The 22,763-nt window shown below is 38.8% G+C and overlaps 1 pseudogene; it reads right to left on the bottom strand.

Annotated features, from left to right (window-relative positions):
- Nucleotides 1-14,701: 14,701 nt before the first annotated feature.
- Nucleotides 14,702-16,076, bottom strand: LOC118727696 (annotated as a pseudogene).
- Between the last annotated feature and the right edge of the window lie 6,687 nt (nucleotides 16,077-22,763).

Genomic DNA, 22,763 nt, shown 5'->3' with positions numbered 1-22,763 from the left:
TTTTCTTGAAAATTCTTGGATTTTCAGAGTGATAAACCAATAGAGGTTTGATCTTGAGGTCTCCGCTGGCATTAGACAAAAACATAAGGGTAAGTCTGTCTTTCATGGCTTTGTGTCCTGGCAATTTCTTCTCCTCTTTTGTAATGAAGGTTCTGCTCGGCATTCTTTTCCAGAAAAGACCCGTTTCATCGGCATTGAACACTTGTTGTGGGCAGTATCCTTCATCCTTAATACATTTTTGAAAGTTAATAGAGAACTTTCCTGCTTCTTTCTTGTCAGCACTGCCAGCCTCACCATGCATAGTAACGCTGTGGATTCCACACCTTTTCTTAAATCTAAAAAACCACCCCCTGCTGGCTTTGAATTCTTCTTCATTATCTTGATTGCTGCTACTTCCAGGGACGTTTTTCTTTAGATCGTCATAAATTCTCTTGGCTTTGTGACAGATAATATCTTGGGTTGTTACGTCACCTTTCACCTGCCTGTCCTTAATCCAAATCGCTAATAGCCTCTCCATTTCCTCATGGATTGAAGACCTATGTTTTTCATGAAATAGTTCTGATACTCCTTTGGCTACTTTGGCTGATTTGATTGCATCCTTATTTGTCAAAATGGTGAAAATGGTGGTCTTGCTGAGGCCAAACTCTTTGACGAGGTCACACTGTTTTACCCCACATTCACTCCTTCTAATTATTTCCTGTTTCATTTCAACAGAAATCACCTTCCTGCTTTTTTTAGAAGCCATGATATAAAAAAAATATTGAGTTTAACTTAAAAGGACGACTGCCGTGATACGTGCGTGATTTAATTCGTAATGAAGAACGATTGCCGCGATACGTGCTTAAGTTAAGCGCAGTGACTAACGACTGCCTGCAGTGCCTGCGCGGAAGGATGCAATACATCGGCAGCGATCGTGGAAGCTCGGGCGAAGCAGTCGTGGAAGCTCGGGCAAAGCGGTCGTGAAAGCTCGGGCGACTTCGTTGTGTGAAACGAAGTTCGTTGTATGAATCATGAAATGAAGTTCGTTGTGTGCAGTGTTCGCTGTGCGAGGCGTTCATTATGCGAGGCCACACTGTATATCTATATCTATATCTATATCTATATCTATATCTATATATATATATATATATATGTCTATATATATATATAGATATATATATATAATCTATATTTACTTATATTGGCAATTAATATAACAGTAAAATTCACAAATACACCTAGAACATACCAGAAAGGCAAGCTTTTCCACCACTCTTGGGAATGTGAACCGCACAATAAAGGAACTCAGAGGCCACTTCTTAGCTGGTGATTTAGTTGATTCTCAAGTTTGCAGTGTTGATGTGAGTATTTACCTATGTTGGAGCCTTGTTCAGTGGTCTGACACTACTGATTCTGGCTCTGATTTCACTCTTCAGTGTTCCTGTTATTTATGAGTGGCATCAGGCGCAGATAGATCATTATCTAGCACTTGCAAATAAGAATGTCAAAGATGCTATGTCTAAAATCTAAGCAAAAATCCCTGGATTGAAACGCAAAGCCGAATGAAAAAAAAAAAAGCCTGGAATGATTCACAGTAGGAGTTTATCTTTAAAGGGGATATACATTTGATTACATGGGGGAGGGTCAGGGAAGAATGGCGCCTTGACATTGCAGTGTCACAGATCTTTATTTTTAGCAATGCATTATCTGAGGAAAAATCACCTTCTTGACTGCCATGTGTTCATCATCTTAAGTATTGTAAGCTGCTACGTATGGATTTAAACAGTGATCATACTTGTTTTTTCTTACCCGAGGCACTGGTGAATAACAAAGATCTGAGAAAGCTGTATGTTACACTTTGTTGCAGGTAGTCTTGCTGTATTTGGGGAATTGCAGAGAACATGAAGCTGAAAAAAAACAAAACCCTTTTCACAGTTTGTGCACTGTGTGTGTATGATCTGTGTAGATTGATGCAGATTTTCTAAAATGAAATGTTTAGACGAGATCATACCACTAAAGCAGGAGTGTATGTCTTTTATTTCTTTTTCTTGTTTGATTGCTATTGCAAGGATTTCCAGTATTATGTTGAATAAGAGTAATGAAAGTGGACATGCCTGACTTATTCCTGATGTTAAGGGAAACATTTTCAGTTTTTGCCCATTGAGTATGATGTTGACTGTAGGTTTATTACATATGGCATTTATTATGTTGAGATATAATCCCTCTATTCCAACTTTCTAGAATGTTTATAATAAATTGATGCTGGATTTTATGAAATGCTTTCCCTACATCTATTGATATGATAATGTGGTTTTTATCTTTCACTTTGTTTATATCATGTATCATGTTTATTGATTTGCAAGTTTTGTATCAACCTTGCAGACCTGAAATAGAGTCTACTTGATCATGTGTATTATCTTTTTTAATGTATTGCTAACTCTGGTGCTATTATTTTGTTGAGGATTTTAGCATATATGTTTATCAGTCATATTAGACTATAATTTTCTTTCATTGTAGTGTCTTTATCTGGTTTTGGAATTGAAAGTCTTCCTTCCTCTTTAGTTTTCTTATAATGGTTTGAGAAGGAGAAGTATTAGTTCTTCTTTGAATGTTTGGTGAAACTTTAAAAGCATAGTGAAGCCATCCAGTTCAAGACTTTTGTTTCCTGGGAATTTTTTATACTGTTTCAACTTTATTAGTTATAATTGGTCTATCAGGTTTTCTGATTCATCCTGATTGAGTTTTGGAAGATTGAATGTTTCTAGGAATTTGTCCATTTACCCAGGTTGTTCAATTTATTGACGTATAGTTATTCATAGTATTTTCTTACAATCCTTTGTATTTTTTATGTCAATTATTATTTAGAATGTAAGTGCATTTAAAATATTTAATACCTGTTTATTTACATATTCTATTTTGCTTTAGGATTGACATTTTTTACATATTATAAAATACCAAAATAAATGATTTTAAATGAAAAAAATTAAATAAGATTTTTTAAAAATTATTAGTAAAAATATTGATATAACATGTGATTATAGCAAGACCAAAAACAATTCGTGATGGTTTTGAGTTTATTATATTTTATTACTTAGTTAGAATAAATGAAAATATGCTTTACAAAGAAATGTTGGCTCAGGTGGAAGTACTGTCTTTTTTAACTGCAATTACTAAATTATGATACAGATTTCTTAATTCCAAACACTAATCATCTCATTATTTCTTATGGACTAGTATATGTCTGTTTTTCTGAATGTCAAACAGTTGTTGCAAGTTAATTGGGAGGTGTGGTTTTTTTATATTTTGACAAATATATTCAAAACATATAAAATACTTCATTTGGAAAAGTTTAGGGCAGGTTAAAAATTATTTTTCCAGGGTTTTTATTTGTGCAGATATGAGTTTTTACATCTGTTTCTGCCAATAAAAACCACACAAATTAGAACATTTCCAAACGTCCATTTTCAAATTACTAGTATTCTTTTTATTGCATGAATTTCATTCCAAAGTTATTATTTTATTTGCTCATTTTAATGTCACTTCTTCCTCACCTTTATTTCAAATGAACATATTAAATGTATGTAATTTAAAAAAATCTTTATACATTGTATGACAGCCTCTTTTTTACCCCAGGAGGGCGGGGGAAACAGCATATTTGGAATATTTGTATTTTTAAAAGCATAATGAATAAAGTGTAGTAATGCTTTTTAAAAATGCGTTGCCATGAATAACTTATAACTTCCTAAGGGCACAGAGAATTTACATGGCAATTACCCATCTGATTAAAACTCTACCTCTATTTTGCTTTTAAGTAATCACAGTGATGACATCCTGTAACATTTTGTGGGGTTTTAGTTCAGCTTTTTTGCTGTAATGACATCCCTGTGACTGATGCATTAGGTGAATGTCATGGAAGGAACCGATCTGTGCATTTTCCTTCAAGTTTTTTTCTTTTTTAAATTTGTCAAATCCACCACATCCAGAGCAGTTACACTTACATTTGACCTTGAATAATGTGAGTGTAAGCTGTGTGGGTCCACTTATATGCAGTTTTTTCAGAAAATATATATAGTACTCCACATATTTTCTCTTCTTTTTGACTTTATTAATAACATTTTCTTTTCTCTAGTTTACTATATTGTAACAATAGAGTACAAGATATAGATATAGATATAGATATAGATATAGATATAGATATAGATATAGACATAGACATAGACATAGACATAGATATAGATATATGACAAAAATATGTGTTAATCAACTGTCATTGGTAAAGTTTCCCATCAACAGTGGGCTATTGGTAGTTAAGTTTTTTCGAGGGGTCAAATGTTATATTTGGATTTTTGACTATGTGGGTGGTTGGCATCACTAACCCCCATGTTGTTTGAAGGTCGACCTCAATTCTTCTTATTAAATGAACCATTAACTATTAAGAATGAATTTTTTTTTTTACATCTTTTCTTTGGTGGCCCAAAGAAAAACATTTCTGCACATAATTTATTGTTAAAACAGAATCAAGCAGCTCAGTTAGAGTCATGTTACAAGTATCTCAATTTTCATTCAACAATCATCCCATAGTTTGTAATTTTTATTAACACTTTGTGCTTTGTGTCTTCCAAAGGATTCTATAACTTAAAAGAGTATTTTAATTTTTCATCGTTGCTGTATTTAAATTATTTCCTTGCCACAGTTTCTCCAAATGTATATCTGCTATTAGATAAGAAATCTCAAAAGTGGCCTCTGTGTATAAACATTTGGTAAAATGTTTTAAATTTTTGAATTGAGAATCATACAACATTATACTTCAAACAAAACCAGATGTTTGTTTTTTTAATAGTCTTAATTCTTTATTTTAAATAGCTTTCTAATTATGACAATTTTGTTCTATCATCTAGTACTATTACAAAAGAACACTATACACTTAGGTCAATGTTTATACTTAATAAATAATAATAAATGTAAACATCTATATTTTTAAAATAGGTTTTTATAAAGAAGTTTCTATTTGAGAGAATTTTAGATTTTCAGAGGCTTGTTAAAATAAAACAAATAATTCCCATGCAGTTATATATATTTCAGCTATAAAAAAAGAATAAAATCTTGCCATTTGCAACAACATGGATGGATCTAAAGGATATAATGCTAAGAAGAAAAAGTCAGAGAAAGACAAGTGTTCCTTAGTGTGCACACTTTCCATTTTGTAAAACACTGCTCTATGTTATATTCATGCTACTGTGAATGTACAGAAAATCTGCTTTTAATTCTTACTAATATTATTAAGGTCTAAACTAGGAAAACTGAGTAATTTCAATGTCTTGTTCTCTACTGGCCAACTCATGTACTCCTGAATCAGTGATAGGTTACAATCCTATATAATAAAATCCTAATATGCAAATTGACTGTCACTCCAATATATAAGATGGCTGCCCCCATATGGTCAAAGATGGTTGCCCCCATGTGGACACAAGATGGGCACCACAAGATGGCCAGTGCGGGGGAGTTGTGGGCCATCAGGCCTGTAGGGGAGGTTTCAGTTAGGGGTGACCAGGCTGACAAGAGAGGGCAGTTAGGGGTGACTGGGCCACAAGGGAGAAAAGTTGGGGTCACCAGGCCTGCAGGGGAGGACAGTTAGGATTTACCAGGCCAGCAGAGGAGGGCAGTTAGAGGTGACCAGGTTGGCAGGGGTGGGTAGTTAGGAGGGACCTTGCCTTCAGTAGAGGAGAGTTAGGGATGACCAAGACGGCAGGGGAGGGCAGTTAAGGGCAAACAGGCCAGCAGGGGAGCAGTTAGGCATTAGTCAGACTGGCAGAGGAGTGATTAGGGGGTGATCAGGCTGGCAGGCAGAAGTGGTTAGGGGCAATCAAGCAGGCTAGTGGTTGAGAGCCAGCAGTCCTAGATTGTGAGAGGAATGTCAACTTCCCTTAAATTGGCAGTTGGTCATTCCTTGAGGGGTCCCAGCAGGCTGGGCTAAGGGACACACATTCCCATGCACGAATTTCGTGCACCAGGCCTCTAGTTATTGAATAAACCATTTAGGCAGTGAGCATACATAAATAAATGTCTCCAAGAAGCAATGCTTAAACCATCCCTCAACAAATTGGTAAAACTCATGACCAGATATTTCTTCCAGGGTGGTGTAAGAAAAACGTGGAGGCTGTAGGGCAGAAAGCCCCGCCATCCTGTTAGTCAACCACAAAGTCTGCCTACCTCCCAAGATGGAGCTAACCCATGTTTTAACTATTGAGACTGGACATTACATACTTGATAGCTGTGTCATTCATTTATTGGGAGAACAAATAATGCCATGGATACTATTATGGGGCTCCCGGTGTCCCTCCAGGAAGGGGATACTTATTGCTCAGCTACAGAAATATGGTGAAAGAAGGCTCTAGGCCTCCAACACTTTTGAGGGATTGCCTCAGCTGAAGAACATGACCTCACCCAAGTCCATCTCCTTCAGGGCCAGCATTCAGTGCCTGGTCAATTGGGGGGCATCAGGGCCTGTCCCCTCTTTCCATTTTGGAACAATTGTGAGGGGCCATCCCAGCTTCAGAACTTTCAGGGAGTTTGACTGAAGCCCTTTGGGTAATCCATCAAAGATCAACTTCTCCCTGTGCCCAGTCCTGCTTCCTTCTCCTCCCCTGTACCAGAGCACTCCCTAATAAACGACCTGCACATTAATCTTGACTCAAAATTTGCTTCCCAGAAAACCAACCTGCCACATATGCAAATGGTCAAAAGTCAGTACAAAATATAATGCAAAGGAAAATAAGCATACCAGTCCCTGTGGATGCTTCCAAGGATGGTCTTGTGTGTGTGAATGTGTATATATAAAAATAGGTGTGCACATATCTGCACATTGTGGCCCCTTTCTTATAAAAATTATAGCATCTTATACCTTAAAAAACAAATTTATATAATAATTAAAAATGTAAATGTATTTTATATATTGATACATAAAGTTTTAAAATTACTGATTAATATTACTGTATATTGTATAAATATACCATAATAATAGCTATCATCTAGGTGCCAACTACTGCTGGGCACTCTTGCAATCCTTTTATATTTCTACAACACATATTTATCAAACACCTATTCCATGCCAGGCACTGTTCTAAGTGATGGTGATACTAGCAACTTCGGTAGTATCTCACAATTCTCTTCAACTTAAAAATTAGCTACTACTTTTACCCTATTTTACAGATGAGTAAACTAAAGTTTAAATAACTATCCCAAGGTCACATGACTAGTAAGTGGCAACTAGTCTCCAGTGCTTCTGTTCTAAACCCTCTAATAGTTTGCCTCCCATTCTTCAACTTTTTCAGTCTCCTCTTGATGGGCAGTTCAGCTGTGTGTCATTGGTGGATGTTACAAAGGGATACTGCAGTGAACATCCTTTTTCATGTATCTGTTGATGCTGCCTCTCCACTTTTAAAAAGGGCTGAGAAAGTGAGACTGGTGAGCTCATTATTCCACAGGATACCTGGTAGTAGTCTTAGGACATTGCCCAGATCATTTTAAAAGGTCTCTTTCTTCAAAAGTAGGGCATTAAGGAATCAAAAGACACTACATTCCATTCTTAATATGAAAATCTTAGGTTAAGCTTTTAAAATACTTCCATGCAGGCCCTGTGTGCTGGATGCATATTTGCAGATAGGGTAATACCTGGATTACCATCACCAGCGTCTCTGGTGGGAAGTGGAATGTTTTTATTGAAATTTCTCTTGTTTGTTTTTCAGGAAAAAAAGAAAGAAAGCAGATATACAATCTGGGTCTGGTTTTAATCAGCACATAATTTTTATGAGCCAAAGTAAGGCTAAATTTTTTTTAATCTGATATTTTTAAAGAAAAAATACATGTTCAAAAATGATATGAACCAATCACCATTAGAAGAATGATGGGGAAAAAAAGAAATATCTTGCACAAAAGAGAAGCAGGAAATTCCAGAGAAGTTTCAGAGGGAAGAGGGGGAAAACCAACATCTATATTGCTATTTATTAGGTTATTTCTTAGTATAGTGTAATATCTGGTTTTGTTGAACAACCAAAATTCAGTTTAGAGGAATTTGCAGAGTTTGGAGTCCCTGAAGTGAGAACATAGTGATTTACTGAACACATTACAAGAACCCTATGTGTCCCCTGACTCATTGGCCCTTTAAATAAATATTTCATCCTCTTCAGAGAATCTTCCCGTTCTGGTTATCGATCCATCTTATATGAGATGATTTCATGTTGAAGTAATTTGTAATATCTCTGAAGATATTCTTCAAAGTTTCATATTTCCATTTAATGGTACAGTCCACTGATTGGGGGTAAAAGTAATTTGGCATGAATTCAGGGTTAGTTGTTGAGATTTAAAGCCATTTTCATAAAATGCTCTGCTATAGTGGGAATGATAAAATCTCAGGCTTACAAGAAAGCTGCAAACCCTTAATGGATTTTAGGTAATATTGCTTCGTGTTCATACTTGGTGGAATATATTTTTCTGTGAACATTAAAGTGATCCAAATGTGTTAACTTTATTGTTTCCTGGAGTATCTATAATTTCAAAATTAAACTAGTCTTCTTTTATGTTTTTTCCCCCCATTAATTTTGGCTTTTTAAAAAACAAACATAATGACTCAACCATGGAAACTAGAAACTGTCAAGAAAAAGTTAATAAGCACATAAAGAAAGTCAAAAGTTATACAGAAATGATATTTACCAAACAATATACAGTATAGTTCCCTTTTTACCAAAGCTTTTCATCTGAATTTTTTAAAATGGCTTATGCAGTGTTTACTTGTGCTAGTTTCATAGCATGAATCAAATCATGAAGGTTAAATGAGTAAGTGAAGCACTATTTTAAAATTCATTCTTGGATTATGCATGTTTCTCCTCTTACTCCAATTGTGTTCTCATCTCTTTTCAAAGCAAGAAATTTAAATTTTATGTGTCTAAAATAGTCATATGTCAAAATTCCCTAGGACTTAAAACTTCAACTGCTTTTGATTACATTCTGAAATTTCCTAAATCTACTGCAAAAACAAAACAAAACAAAAACACTAGATAAATTAAATTTCTAATATTGTACTATAATTATTCTCTATTTACTTCTCAATGCTATAAGTTATACATGTTTACTATTGTGAATGAATACTATTGCCTTTTCTCCTGTTGTTTAAGTTCCTTTGTCTACAGAAAGTGGTGAGAGCTCATCTATTATCCTATATAATAAAGAGGCAATATACAAATTGACTATCATTCCAAAACACAATATGGCCACCCCCATGTGGTCAAATATGGCTGCCACAAAATGGCCAGCAGGGGAGAACAGTTGGAGGCGACCAGGTCTGCAGAAGAGGGCAGTTGTGGGCAATCAGGCCTATAGGGGAGAAGAGTTGGGGGGGGGGGGGAGGACCAGGACATCAGGGGAGGGCAGTTGGGGGGAACCAGGCCAGCAGGGGTAAGCAGTTAGGAGCAATCGGGCTGTCAAGGAGCAGTTAGGTGTTGATCAGGCTGGCAGGGCAGTGGTTAGGGGTTGATCAAGCTGGCAGGCAGAAGCGGTTAGGGGCAATCAGGTGGGCAGGCAAGCAGTTGGGAGCGAGCAGTCCCAGATTGTGAGAGGGATGTCCGAATGACCATTTAGGCCCAATCCCTGTGAGATCAGTTTTAAATTGGCAGTCAGATATCCCTCAAGAGGTCCCACATTAGAGAGGGTGCAGGCTGGGCTGAGGGACACACATACTGCCCCCATGCATGAATTTTGTGCACTGGGCCTCTAGTGTAAGTTATAGTTATATAATAGAATGAATACATACATCTACTTGAGCAAATAGATTGATAGGATAAAGGTCCATACATAATGTGGAAATCCATTTCATCTATATAGTTGCTTACTATTAAAAACACACTGCCAGGAATATCAGGATTTAATGTTATGGTGAGAGGGTATATACTATCTAATAAAAGAGTAATATGCAAATTGACCATCACTCCAACACACAAGATGCCCCCCCCATGTGGACACAAGATGGCCACCACAAGATGGGCAGTTGGGGGGGACCAGGACAGCAGGGGAGGGTAGTTGGGGGAGAGGTGGGAACCAGGCCTGCAGGGGAGAGCAGTTGGGGTGAAACAGGCAAATAGAGAAAGGAAGTAAAGGGTGATGGAGCTAGCAGGAGAGGACAGTTTTGGGGAACCAGGCCTGCAGGGGAGGGTACTTAGGGGTTACCGTGCCTATAGGGGAAGGCAGTTGGGAGGGACAAGACCTGCATGGGAGGGCAGTTAGGGGTGACATGCCAGCAGGAGAAGGCAGTTAGGGACAATCAGGCTGGCAGGGGAGCAGTTAGATATCAATCAAGCTGGCAGGGGAATGGTTAAGGGGTTATCAGGCTGGCAGGCAGAAGTGGTTAGGGGCAATCAGGCAGACAGGTGAGTGGTTCGGAGCCAGCAGTCCTGGATTGTGAGAGGGATGTCTGAGTGCCCGTTTAGGCCTGATCCCAGTGGGATCCCGGTGGGATTGGGCCTAAACAGGCAGTCGGACATCCCTTGAAGGGTTCCAGATTGGAGAGGGTGCAGGCTGGGCTGAAGGACACTCCCTCCTCCTCCCCCTCATGCACAGATTTCATGCACTGGGCCCCAAGTAATATATAAGAGGAAAAACTATAATATTTCATCAGAGAAAGTACTAGTTTAAAATATTCCTCTTACCTCTTAAGTTTCTAGGGCCCAGAGGGGAAAGTCAAGCTACAATATTTTATCCTACTTGGCTAAGTAGATAAATATTACCTGGGATTGTTTAGGATAAAAATGGGAGTTTCATTTTTCCATCATTATTAGTCCAACCTCATTCTGCCACTTTATTGGGTTCCCTACTTCAGTTTTCTGGCTCTGATCCCCAAGTTTTTTTTACTAGCCCCATTATCTGCTTCTATGAGGGAAGTGGAGTGGAAGAAAATTTTAGGGTAGCCCTGTATATAAAATAAGTTCAAAAATTTGAAGTTCTTGGAAAATAGTATCTGCCACTTTCCCCATAGGAGCTCCACTGTTAAACCTACATATGTGTACTTGTTTAATAAATAAATTGCCATACTTTAAGAGAAAATTTATTTCATTTTAAAGACTTTCTTATACATTGCTGCTTATGAAAGATAACCTTCTGTAAATGATAGATAGCAATCTCACACACCTAAGTTATTTACAACATTCATATTATTAGTTTTTATGTATCAACTAGAGTCTCAGTGCACAAAACTCATGCACGGGCAGGTGATCCCCTCAGTACAGCTTGCATCCTCTCCAATCAAAGACCCCTCAGGGGATGTCTGACTTCCAGTTTAGGCCCGATCCCATAATCCTGGACTGCTGGCTTATAATTGCTCACCCGCCTGCCTGCCTGGTTGACCCTAACTGCCCTCTGCTGCTAGCCTAGTGGCCCCTCACTGTCCCCCCTGCCAGCCTAATCACCCCCAACTGCCCACACCTGCTGGCCTGGTTACCCCAATCTTCCACCCCACCAGCCTAGTGGCCCCTCACTTCCCCCAAGTGCTCCCCCCCCCAATTGCCTCCCCTGCTGGCCTGGTCACCCCCAACTGCACCCCCATCAGGCCTGGTTGCCTTCAATAGCCTCCCTGCTGGCCTGGTTGCCCCACACAGCCTGCTGTTTCAGTCATTTGGTTGCCCTTCACTAACCCTCCTGCCAGCCTGGTTGCCCGATGCAGCTTGCTGTTCAGTCATTTGGTCATTCCTCACTAACCCCCCTGTTGGCTTGGTCACCTCACCCAGCCTCCTTGTTCAGTCATTTGGTTGTCTCTCACTAACCCCCCTAGCAGTCTGGTCATAGACAGCCATCTTTTGAGGGCATGACAGTCAACTTGCATATTACCTCTTTATTATATAAGATAATTTATTTAAACATTTTAAATACATGATAGGGAAAGTATAGGAAAGAGAGTTGGAGAGAACAAAAGAACTGGTCATGATAATTGTTCTACTTAGAGAAATTTATTTTTTAAATTGGCTCATGTGATTACAAAGACTGGCAAGCCCAAAATTTATAGAGCAAGCCAGAAAGCTAAGAAATTCAGAAAGAGTTGGAGTTGCAGTCTTGAGTCCAAAATCCATAGGACAGCCTGACAGGATAGAAACTCAGGCAGGATTTCTATGTTAAAATCTTGAAGCAGAATTCCTTCTTGTCCCAGACACTTGGTTTGCTTCAACCAATTGGATGAGGCCCACCCATATTATAAAGGGTACTCTTCCTTTAAAGTCAACTAATTGCAAATGATAGTCATATTTACAAAATATCTTCACAGCAATATTTAGACTAATGTTTGACCAAACAACTGAGCACCATAATCTAATAATGTTGACACGTAAAATTAACCCTCTGAAAACTATCATTTTCTCTTAGTTATTAATGAGGAAAATGAGACTTGGTAACTTGCTCAAAGTCAAACCATGAGAATGAAGTCATATCAAATTTTAACCTGTGTAACCTCAATGTCAAAGCAGCCAGAGTACATTGCAAAAGAAAATATTAGTGAACTTGAAAACATACCAATAGAAATTAAACAAAATGAAACTCAGAGAGAAGAAAGACTGAAAATCATGAACCATATCTCTTAGCTGTGGACAACATTAAGTGGCCTAATATATGTATAATTAGAGTTCATAGTTAAATAGTAATTGAAGAAAATTCCCTCAAATTGATAAAAATTATCAATGGAAAATGTATAGCTAACTTCATACTTATAATTAAGGACTTAAATATTTTCTCCTGAAGAAGTAAAACTGATTCTATGTGTTGATGGCATTATCATCTACATAGAAAAATCTTACAGAATCTACAAAAAAGCTATAAAAACTAATAAGTGACTTTAGGAAGATTGCAGAATATATAATTGATATGCAAAAATTTGTTATCCTATATATTAAAAGCCTAATATGCTAAGTGTCCGACCATTCATTCGACCATAGTACCAGTTGCAAAGATGTGCACTGACTACCAGGGGCAGATGCTCCGATTGATAGGTTAGCTTGCTGCTGGGGTCCAGCCCATTGGGACTGGGCGAGATGGGCCGGACATACCTGGAGCTCTCCCAGAGTCCCTCCCTGATCGTGCACTGGTGGGGTCCCTTGGCCTGGCCTGTGCCCTCTTGAAGTCTGGGACCCCTCAGGGGACCTCAGAGAGCCAGTTTTGGCCTGATCCCCACAGGCCAGGCTGAGGGATCCCATTGGTGCACAAATCTGTATACAGGCCTCTAATTTCTATATATTACCAGTGAACAAATAGCTAATTAATTTTTAAATTCCATTTAAAATGGATTAAAAATGTGATATATATAAGAATAAGTTTAGAGAAATGTATAAAATCTGTGCACTTAAAACCATCTAAATAAACGGAGTGATTTGCCAGTATAATGGGTCAGATGACACCATATAGTTAATATGTCAGATTACCCCCAAATTAATTTATAGAAAAAAAATAATTCCAACCAAAATCCATTTTGTAAATTTTTTTTTTACAGAAACAGACAAGTTGATTTTAAAATACATATGGAAATGTAAAGAACTAGGAAAACCAAAACATGATAATGTGAAAAGAACTAGGAAAACCAAAACATGATAATGTGAAAAGAACTAGGAAAACCAAAACATGATAATGTGAAAAGAACTAGGAAAACCAAAACATGATAATGTGAAATCTTTATTGCTATTTAAAAAATAGCAACAAAGATTTCACATTATCTTATTCAATATTTCTTATAAACTTTAGTTAATACCCTCTCAGAACTGCTCTTGCATAGATTTGGGGTTGTTGTGTGTTCATTTTCATTTGCTACCAGGAATATTTTTATTCCTTTCTTAACCTCATTTGTAATCCATTCATTGTTTAGTAACATGCTATTTAGCCTCCATATGCTTGAATGTTTTTTGAGTATTTTTCTTCTAGTTGATCTCTAATTTTATTCTATTGTGATCTGAGAAGATGCTTGATATAATTTCAATCTTCATGAACTTATAGAGACTTTTTTTATGTCCTAACCTGTAGTCTATATTTGAGAATCACTGATGTGCACTTGAGAAGAGCATATATTCTGCAACTTTGGGATAAAATATTCTATAAAAGTCAGTGTATCATTTAGAGTCATTGTTTTCTTGTTAATTTTTTGTCTGGAAGACCTATCCAGTGAAGTTAAGAGGGTGTTCAAGTCTACTATGACTATATTGCTGCTGATATTTAGAAATTTGTGTGTGTGTGTGTGTGTGTGTGTGTGTGTGGTTTTTTTAAAATATACTTAGCTGCTCCAATATTCAGTGCATATATCTTTACGAGGGTTATATTGGCTTGTTGGATTGATTCCTTTAGTATTATGTAATGACCTTTATTGTCTCTTGTGATGGCCTTCATTTTGAAGTCTATTTTTTCAGATAAGAGTATTGCTACCTCAGCTTTTTTTTTCATTTCCATTTCCATGGAAAAAAATTTTTTCCATCCCTTCATTCTCATCTTGTGTGCATCTTTTGTTTAAAGATAGGTTTCTTGTAGAAAGAATATAATTGGGTCATGTTTTCATATCCATTCATCTACAATATCTTTTGATTGGAGCATTTAATCCATTTACATTTAAGGTTATTATTGATAGGTATTTCTTTATTGCCATTGTCTTTATTTTATTTTATTTTATTTTATTTTATTTTATTTTATTTTTTATTTTATTATTTATTCCTAAAAAACTGTTTAATGAGATCTAGGGACATGGCATAGCCCTTTACACAAACACCAAATTTTGATCAGAGAGAAAAGACAGGAAAATAGACTTGCAATGAGAGGGGGTGGCTTTTCAGTTGGTTGGGGGAGTGGATGAAATGTTTCCAGGGCCCTCAGAGGGGAGCAGGGGCCTCATCTTCAGAAATATGGGAGCTGGGGGATAGATCCTGGGATTGGAGGAATAAACTCCAGGAGACAGTGTGTGTGTGTGTGTGTGTGTCTCGAGTTAGAGGATGAATCCCTGGAGGAAGAGGGTACACTCTAGGTGGCTGTGGGGTTGCACTCCTAGGGCTGGAGGGGTGTACTCCTGGGGACTGAGGATGGACTGAAGAAGCTTATGTACCCCTGAGGCCTGGGGGTGGACTCCAGCAGATGAGGGAGCGTGGACACCTGGGGCTGGAGGATGGATTCCTGGGGCTAGAGGGTGAATCCTGGGAGCAGAGGGAAGAACCCCAGATGTTGGTGGGTGGACCACTGCTGCTGGGGGATGGACCCTATGAGCTGGGAGAAGGGGATATCTGGGGAGGGCCCAGAGGCCCTGCAGATGAAGGCCCACTGGATGGCATGGGGGGCAGAGGCAGGCCTCCTTGTGGGTGTGGAGGCAAAGACTCAGGCAGTGGTGGCTGTCGAGGCAAACCATTCATCAATGGGTGTGGTGGCACTTCACCCCAGGCGGCCCAGCAGGGAGGCTTGGCTGGGCAGGAGGCTTTTCCATCTTAAAGTGGAAGTGAAGGAAGAACTGCTTGGTTTCCTAGTTCCAGTGAGTCCAAAACTTGCCCTTGGCCTTATCTCTCTGCTTGGCACTTTGAAGACAATGGTTTTGTAGGACTCAGCAGCTATCAGCAGGTACTGTGAGCACCCATCTGGGGACTCCATCCTCTGTTCATAGGCAGACATGAAGCAGTGGCGTTACACGATACCATCAGTGATCTCAGGATAGTCGATCTGGAGGAGGAGGCTATGTTGGCCTATCTGTGTACCTCTGCTTGGTCACTTTATAGCCTGGGCAGCCGATCTTCACAAACTTCTTCATTTCCACCTGGACCTTCTCCAGTGATGGCTGGGCAGGGGCCTCCTTACCCTCCTTGTGCCAAGTAGGTCCTGTGCTTTTTCCTTTGGGTGTGCATGAGATAGCTCCCCTCATTGTTGTGGAGTGTCAGGTGCAGCTTACATTCATACAAGTCTAGGTGGTTCTTAATGAAATAAGGGTCCTTGTTGATGTCAATGGTCTCTAGGGCCAGCTGCCAGAGGTACTTCCACCAGTCCCTGTTGCTCTCAGAAGAGGATGCCATGCCCCCACTCCTGATTTTTCCCCCAGGGCAATGTTGGAAGTCCATTATAAAGGCCTTGGGGGATAACTGCATGCGAGGCCACAATCCTGTCACCTTTTCACCTACTATGGCCACTATGACTTTGTCCTGCACACAGAATTGTCCTTGTCATTTTAATACTTTATTCCTATGTTTTTCTACATATACTAGTATTTCTTCTCATTACAGTAATCCCTTTAGCATTTCTTGCAGTTCTGGTTTAGTGATGATAAATTTTTAAAATTGTTTTTTTTGTTTGTTTGTTTGTTTTGGTCTGGGGAGTCCTTTATTTCAGTATCTATTTTGATTGATAGCCTTGCTTGATATACAAATCTTGGTTTCAGATCCTTCCTTTTCATTAGCTTGTATACTTCATGCCATTTCCTCTGGCCTGAAGAGTTACTGATTAAAAATTAGCTGACAACCTTATGGGAGTTCCTTTAGGTAACAAATTGCTTTTTTCTTGCTGCCTTTAAGATTCTCCTTTTTATTTTTTTTATTTTTGTTTTTAATTTTTGGTATTTTAATTATGATGTATCTGAACATAGGCCTATTTGGGATCTTCTTCCTTGGGACTCACTGTGCCACCTGAACTTGTGTAACTTTTTCCTTCACCAGCTTAGGGAATATTTCTGACATTATTTCTTCAAATATGTTCTCTATCCCCTGCTCACTTTCTTTCCATTATGGTACTCCCATAATGCGAATGTTGTTATGTTTCATGTTGTCCCATAGCTTCCTTAAGTTGTCCTGTTTTTTACTTGCTTTTTCTTTTTGGTTGTCTGATTGAGTGATTTTTTTTTTCTACCCTGTCTTCTAATTCATTGATCTGATTCTTGGCTTCCCTTATCTGATATGTATTTCTTCCAATGTGTTCTTTATTGGTGAATGCCACTTTTCATTTTTGAGTGATTTCCCCCCCCCCCCCCCGCCCCATAGTTTCTATCAATAGATATTTTCTCATGCTGTTTAGCATACTTGTAATCATTATTCTTAACTCTGTATATTTGATAAATTTTTTATCTCCATCTCATTTAGTTCTTTTACTGGTGAATTCTCTTGTTCTTTCATTTTGGGCTTGTTTTTTTATCTCCCCATTTTGACTGCCTATTTTGGTTTGTGACTAGGTAGATCTTCTATTAGGTAGATCTTCTATGCTTCCCAATATCTAGTGCAGGACAATGTCAGATTCTGTTTGTGATGCCCTTTATACTCTGTTTGGGTCTATCAGCAATCCACAGATTGTGGCTCCATCTTCTGGGTACCTTTATAAAGAACCAAGACGTGCACCAAGATTTGCCTGTTCCAGCCCCAGGTCCAGAAGATCAAGCAAAGAATCAAATCCTCTGAAGATCAGCCTCTGACCGTGTTCTGTCTGATTTTTATTCAATCTTAATTAGCCTTAGGCTATTGACCAAAGGGTGGGGCAATTACTTCCCCCTTTCAGGCAAAAGCTGCCTGGATGGTAAAGGTCTGATGGAGAAAATGACCTCTGCAGTTTGAGGAAATGACTCAGCACAGGAAACTGCCTTCCAAGCTCTAACCCAATGCCCCTAATCCTGATTTTGCTCACCCAGTTCTAGTCCACTCTGTCCTCCCTCTGCTTGGGGCCAAGGTGAGTGAGTGCACATAAAATTGTGTGCTTACCCTTTAAGAGGGTTCCTGTATTTCCAGCCATCTCTCCCTTACAGACAGCAATCCTTCTGATATTCACAGCCAGATGTTGTGTGGGCACCTTTCTCAGTTTTAGTGCTTTGGGCTAAGAAGCCCAGATTGGGATTTAGGCTCCAGATTTCTCAGTGGGGACCCCCCATCCACCCTCCACTGCTGAGATATATCTCCAGAACTTCATCTGTTGTCTGTGGGAGCCAAGCCAGCCCTTATTCACCTCTGCACTTCCTATCAGTCTCTTTGTTTCTACTTTCAGTTCTTGGTTATAAAGGTTCACTTCAGCTAGTCTTTAGTTGATTATTCTGGATGGCTTTTCTGTATTTTACTTGTAATTCCAGTTTCATCCTGGGAGAGTGTCAGTGTAGTTTCTACTTACACAGCCACCATTTTGGAACTCCCTGAACTTTTTTTTTTTTTTTTTTTAATATTAGAAACATATATACTGAACAAAGGCGGCTGCCACCCTTGGTAAGACATTTCAGATGCTGTTAGTTCCTATAGTTCAAGTTAGTAGTTCCAGTGATTTAGTTCAATATACTTGTGAATGACCTAGAGCAGTGTTTCAGTGTTTCCCAAAGTGTGGTATGCGTACCCCCAGGGGTACAGGAAGAGTTTGGTGGGGGTACGCGTTGCACTGGAGTTTGGTGGAGATATGCACTGCACTGTGCTTAGCTGCGCCTAATTCTATGTTCTCATGAGTACGAGGGGTACTCAGCATTATGAAAATTATAGAAGGGGTACACATATGTCAAAAGTTTGGGAAACACTGACTAGAGGATGAAGTGAATGGCAGTGTGGAAAAATTTGCTGATGACACAAAAGTGTTTAGTTTGTAATAGCTAAGGAGGATTGTGAGGAACTTAAGATGCATCTAATAAACCTGGATGACTAAACAAACACAAAGACAGCTACATATTACAGAGAAGAAAAAGGTGATAGATAGTGGAATAAATAATTTAAGCTCTACATAATATAAATAGTATACACTGATGAAATTAGAATTTATGTTCATCTCAAAGGAATAAGATGTTCTATAGGAATCAAATTAGTGAAAATATTTCAGTAAAATCATCTAATCTACAATGGTCCTTAAAGAAAACCAAGAGAGTTTAGGTATATATTCAGAAGGCAAAGACAGGAAAACCTGTATTGGAAAAGGCAGGTTACCTACCTAACAAGCTTTCTTTTTGCTGACTTTGTCCTGATATTTCCCCCCATTTGCCTTCAACCCCATTCTTCACCCCACAACATAATTAATTCATAAAGTATTCCCCAGTCCAACCAGTAAAATTACCTTGCAACACATTAGAAATGTCAATTATTAGGCCCCATCCCAATACATGGTACTAAATCAGAAACTCTGGTGGTGGAACACTATAATCTGCATTTTAACAAAGTTCCTGGTGGTGGAACATTGCAATCTACATTTTAACAAAAGTCCCATGATTCATGCTAAAGGTTGTGAACCAGTCGCCTAAACCAGTTATGATAATTTCATTTCCCTTTGCCAATGATCATATTAATAAGAATTGACTCCCTTAAAGCCAATGAGATACAAGTGAAATCTGCTGGAGGATTCTAAGAAAGGTCTTTCTCTCTGAGAAAAAGGAGAAAGACATTGCAGCATTTGGCCATAGTTGAATGAAAACGTGATATCTGGAGCTGCAGCAGCCAACTTGTGGCTATCAGGAGGTACATCTGAGGATGGCAGAGCCAAAAGACCATGTGTTTGTGCCACTAATTTAACCAACTGTGGCAACACTCTACATCTAGGACTTTGGGTATGTGAGTAAGTAAATCCCATTTTGATAAAGTATGTTATTCCTTAAATCTGAAAGTATCCCAAAAGCACATCTTTTCCTTCTCCATTATGGTGCAGATGAGTCAAATCTGAACAGATAAATATTCAGAAATAGTGAGACAAAAATCTGGAATACAGATTTTCTTGTACTGCTCACATGAACACATGAGCGCCATATTCCCTAATCTTTAAGCAAGTGCATTTTTAAACCTCATTGCCATTATATATGTGTTAATATAATACATATTTACTTTCTTTACAGTTATTTGTGAAGCATTGTTAGTAATAGAGCTATGATGAACATAAAAAGTCCCTCCTGGGGCCAGCACACAATCCATCCAGCATAGGGCTCCCTGTGACTAAAGTATACATTGTAAACAAAGGTCATAGTTGTGGTAGTTCTTTACCTCAGAGTTGTCAAGTTAAAGTTAAAGCAATGCACTTTTGTTTCCACTAAAAGCCCATCATGAACTGACCATTTAAGAATCTACTCAACTCTTAATGTTGCTATTCATGTTATGGATTAAGAAATCACATAGTAGAGGCAAACCTCCTCTCTAGGATCACTTTTATGAAAAATAAAGTGCCAAGACAGAGGAATAGTAAGAGATATTCACAGAGAGCAGGTAAAAGGTACTTCCTGTTGATTGTGTCTTAATATCCTAGCCACATGCATTGCTTGGGACGGTATAAAAAGTCACAAAAAAGAGGGCAGAAAATGGGATGATCAAACAAATGAACACATTCTTTTCTGTGCACCATCTCAGCTTAACTTTAGAATACCCCTCAAATGATTAACTTCAAAAGCAGATGGGTTTTTCATCATAGGTCAGTAAACTGGGCTTTATGGGACTGACAGCAGGCATTGTTCCAAAATCAACTGTCATCCACTGAGAATTCCCTGTCACCTGTCAAAGAAGACTGGCTCTACAAAATTCAGTCCTCAAAGAATGCAAAAGGGTAGAGAATATCTCTCTGAGACAAAATGCAGACTTTGCAGGATTTGGGGGCTTAAGAAAAATACCTTTCAGAGCCATTAAGGAAGCCAGCAGCATCTGGATCCCAGATGTCCAAGCAGGTCTCCCTCTGAGAAGAGGTTGTCCTAGTTTGCCCTGTAGCTCAGAGCAGGTCATTAGAGAAGGTACCCAGGCAATCAGCCAGGAAGGTGGAAGAACTGGCTCCTAGGCACAGTTAGATGCCAGGCTTCTTTAATCCCAGCTGGAACCATGATATTAAGGTTTCTTTGTTTCCATTTCTCCCCTTGAAAGAGGAGTGAAGATAAAATAGTACAGGTGATGGGAAGAGCCATTTTATCATATAGTTTATAAAATCCCTGTGGCAAGAGACACTGTTATGTACTTACCAAAACCTATTTCCCAGACTCCTTTGCAGCTAAGTGAGGCCATGTGACTGAGTTCTGGCCAATGTAATTTAGGCTGAAGACTCTTGTATTATGTACAAACCTGGCATATAAAAACCTACTTTAGCCATTTTGCACAATCTCTCTCCTCCTTCTATTGGTCATATGCATAGGATCAGCAGACCACTCCAAAGGCATAGGACATGAGGATCCATGAGATGGAGGAAGCTCAGACTCTTGAACACTGAAGTTACCTGCATAGCAGGAATAGCCAAATGAGATTTTGTTTGAATGAAAAATAAAATTTCTATTGTGCTAAACCACTTTGAAGTCCAGCAGTTAGTATTATTTCCCTTACCTAATAGAGATTCAGATCATTTTGTAAATCAGTGATTTTTAACCTGTCTGCTGCATACCAGAGGTACACAAAATGAGAAATACTTGGCAATTTAGCCAAGGGAATTGTCTCTTTTTTCTTTAGATTGTCAAATGAAAAGTCAATAGCCAACACAACTATAACTGTTTGGTGTGAATGAATCAAAATTATATAATTTTTTTTTGTCAGATCAGCAAAAATTATATTTTTTGGCATGATGCAGAAGTTTAGTCTTCAGTTTATGTGTGCTGTGAGATGGCAAAGGTTGAAAATCACTGTCCTATAATAGATAAATTAACTGAGAGGGTAACTGGAAGGAGAAACTAAGATGGTGACATAGGTGAACACCTAAACTGCTGCCTCGCACAACAATTTCAAAACTACAGCTAAAAGAAAGAACATACATCATCCAGAACCGCAAGAAAGCTGGCTGAGTGGAAATTTTACAACTAGAAGGAAAGAGAGGGCACAGAGAGACTCAGAGGAGCTTCAAAAGGCTGAGGTATGGAGACTCGCGCAGAGAGGATGGGCTGCTAAGTACCTGGCTGTCTTTCTCTAGCAGGAGAGAGACGGAAGTTCCTGACTGTATTAAAACCTAGTTCTGGGCATGACCCTGGGGATCAAGACTCATGCAGGGGGAGTCTGGACTGTCGGGAAAAGAGAGGAACACACAGAAATTCAGGGGAGCTGTGAAAGGCAGAGGTCTGGGGGCACATGTGTGAGTATGCACAGAGAGGACTGCAATGATTACCAAGGGACACTGAGACCCAGGAACTTTATAGAGCAGGGCTGAGGGGAACCCAAGGTTGTCTGCTCAGCCCTGAGACTCCACCCCATCCAAGTTGGGAACAGAGGCTTTTGCAATTTTGCAAGTCTTGGCTCCAGCACAGAAGCTCTCTCAGTGTAGACACAGCTGATCCTCACAGCCAATTGGCCTGGAGGTCAATTCCGCCCAGTGAAAAAGCTAAAGGAGTTTATCAATACCAAACCAATGTTATATGAATTGCTAAAAGGTACTCTTTAAGAAAAGAAAGAAGAAAAAGGTAAACATAAAAATTATGAACAACAAATACATATCTATCAAGAAGTAAATCTAAAAATCAAGTGAATTAAAAATCCTAGGAACAGAATAAACTGGTGAATATAATAGAATCAGGGTCATAGAAAGGGAGTGGACTGAAAATTCTCAGGGGGGAGGGGTGTGGAAAGAGACTGGACAAAAATTGTATATCTATGGATGTGGACAGTGAGGGGAAGGTAAGGGCAGAGGGTGGGGTGGAAACTGGGTGGAGGGGAGTTATGGGGAGAAAAAAGAGGAACAATGGTAATAATCTGAACAATAAAGATTTATTACATTTAAAAAAAGAGGGTAACTGGAACCTGGGGAGTGGGGGGCGAGGATGACAAATAGATTTAGAGAGATAACTCACAGTGTTCAAGAAACACATGCATCTTCAGTTGAGCTTCCCTTATCAATGCTGTTATGCTCTTGATGAAATCACTGGT

Source organism: Pipistrellus kuhlii, unplaced genomic scaffold (genome assembly GCF_014108245.1).
Source record: "Pipistrellus kuhlii isolate mPipKuh1 unplaced genomic scaffold, mPipKuh1.p scaffold_m20_p_1, whole genome shotgun sequence".
NCBI lineage: Eukaryota > Metazoa > Chordata > Mammalia > Chiroptera > Vespertilionidae > Pipistrellus > Pipistrellus kuhlii.
The sequence above is the reverse complement of the archived record's forward strand: the minus strand, read 5'-3'. Positions and strand labels throughout refer to the sequence as shown.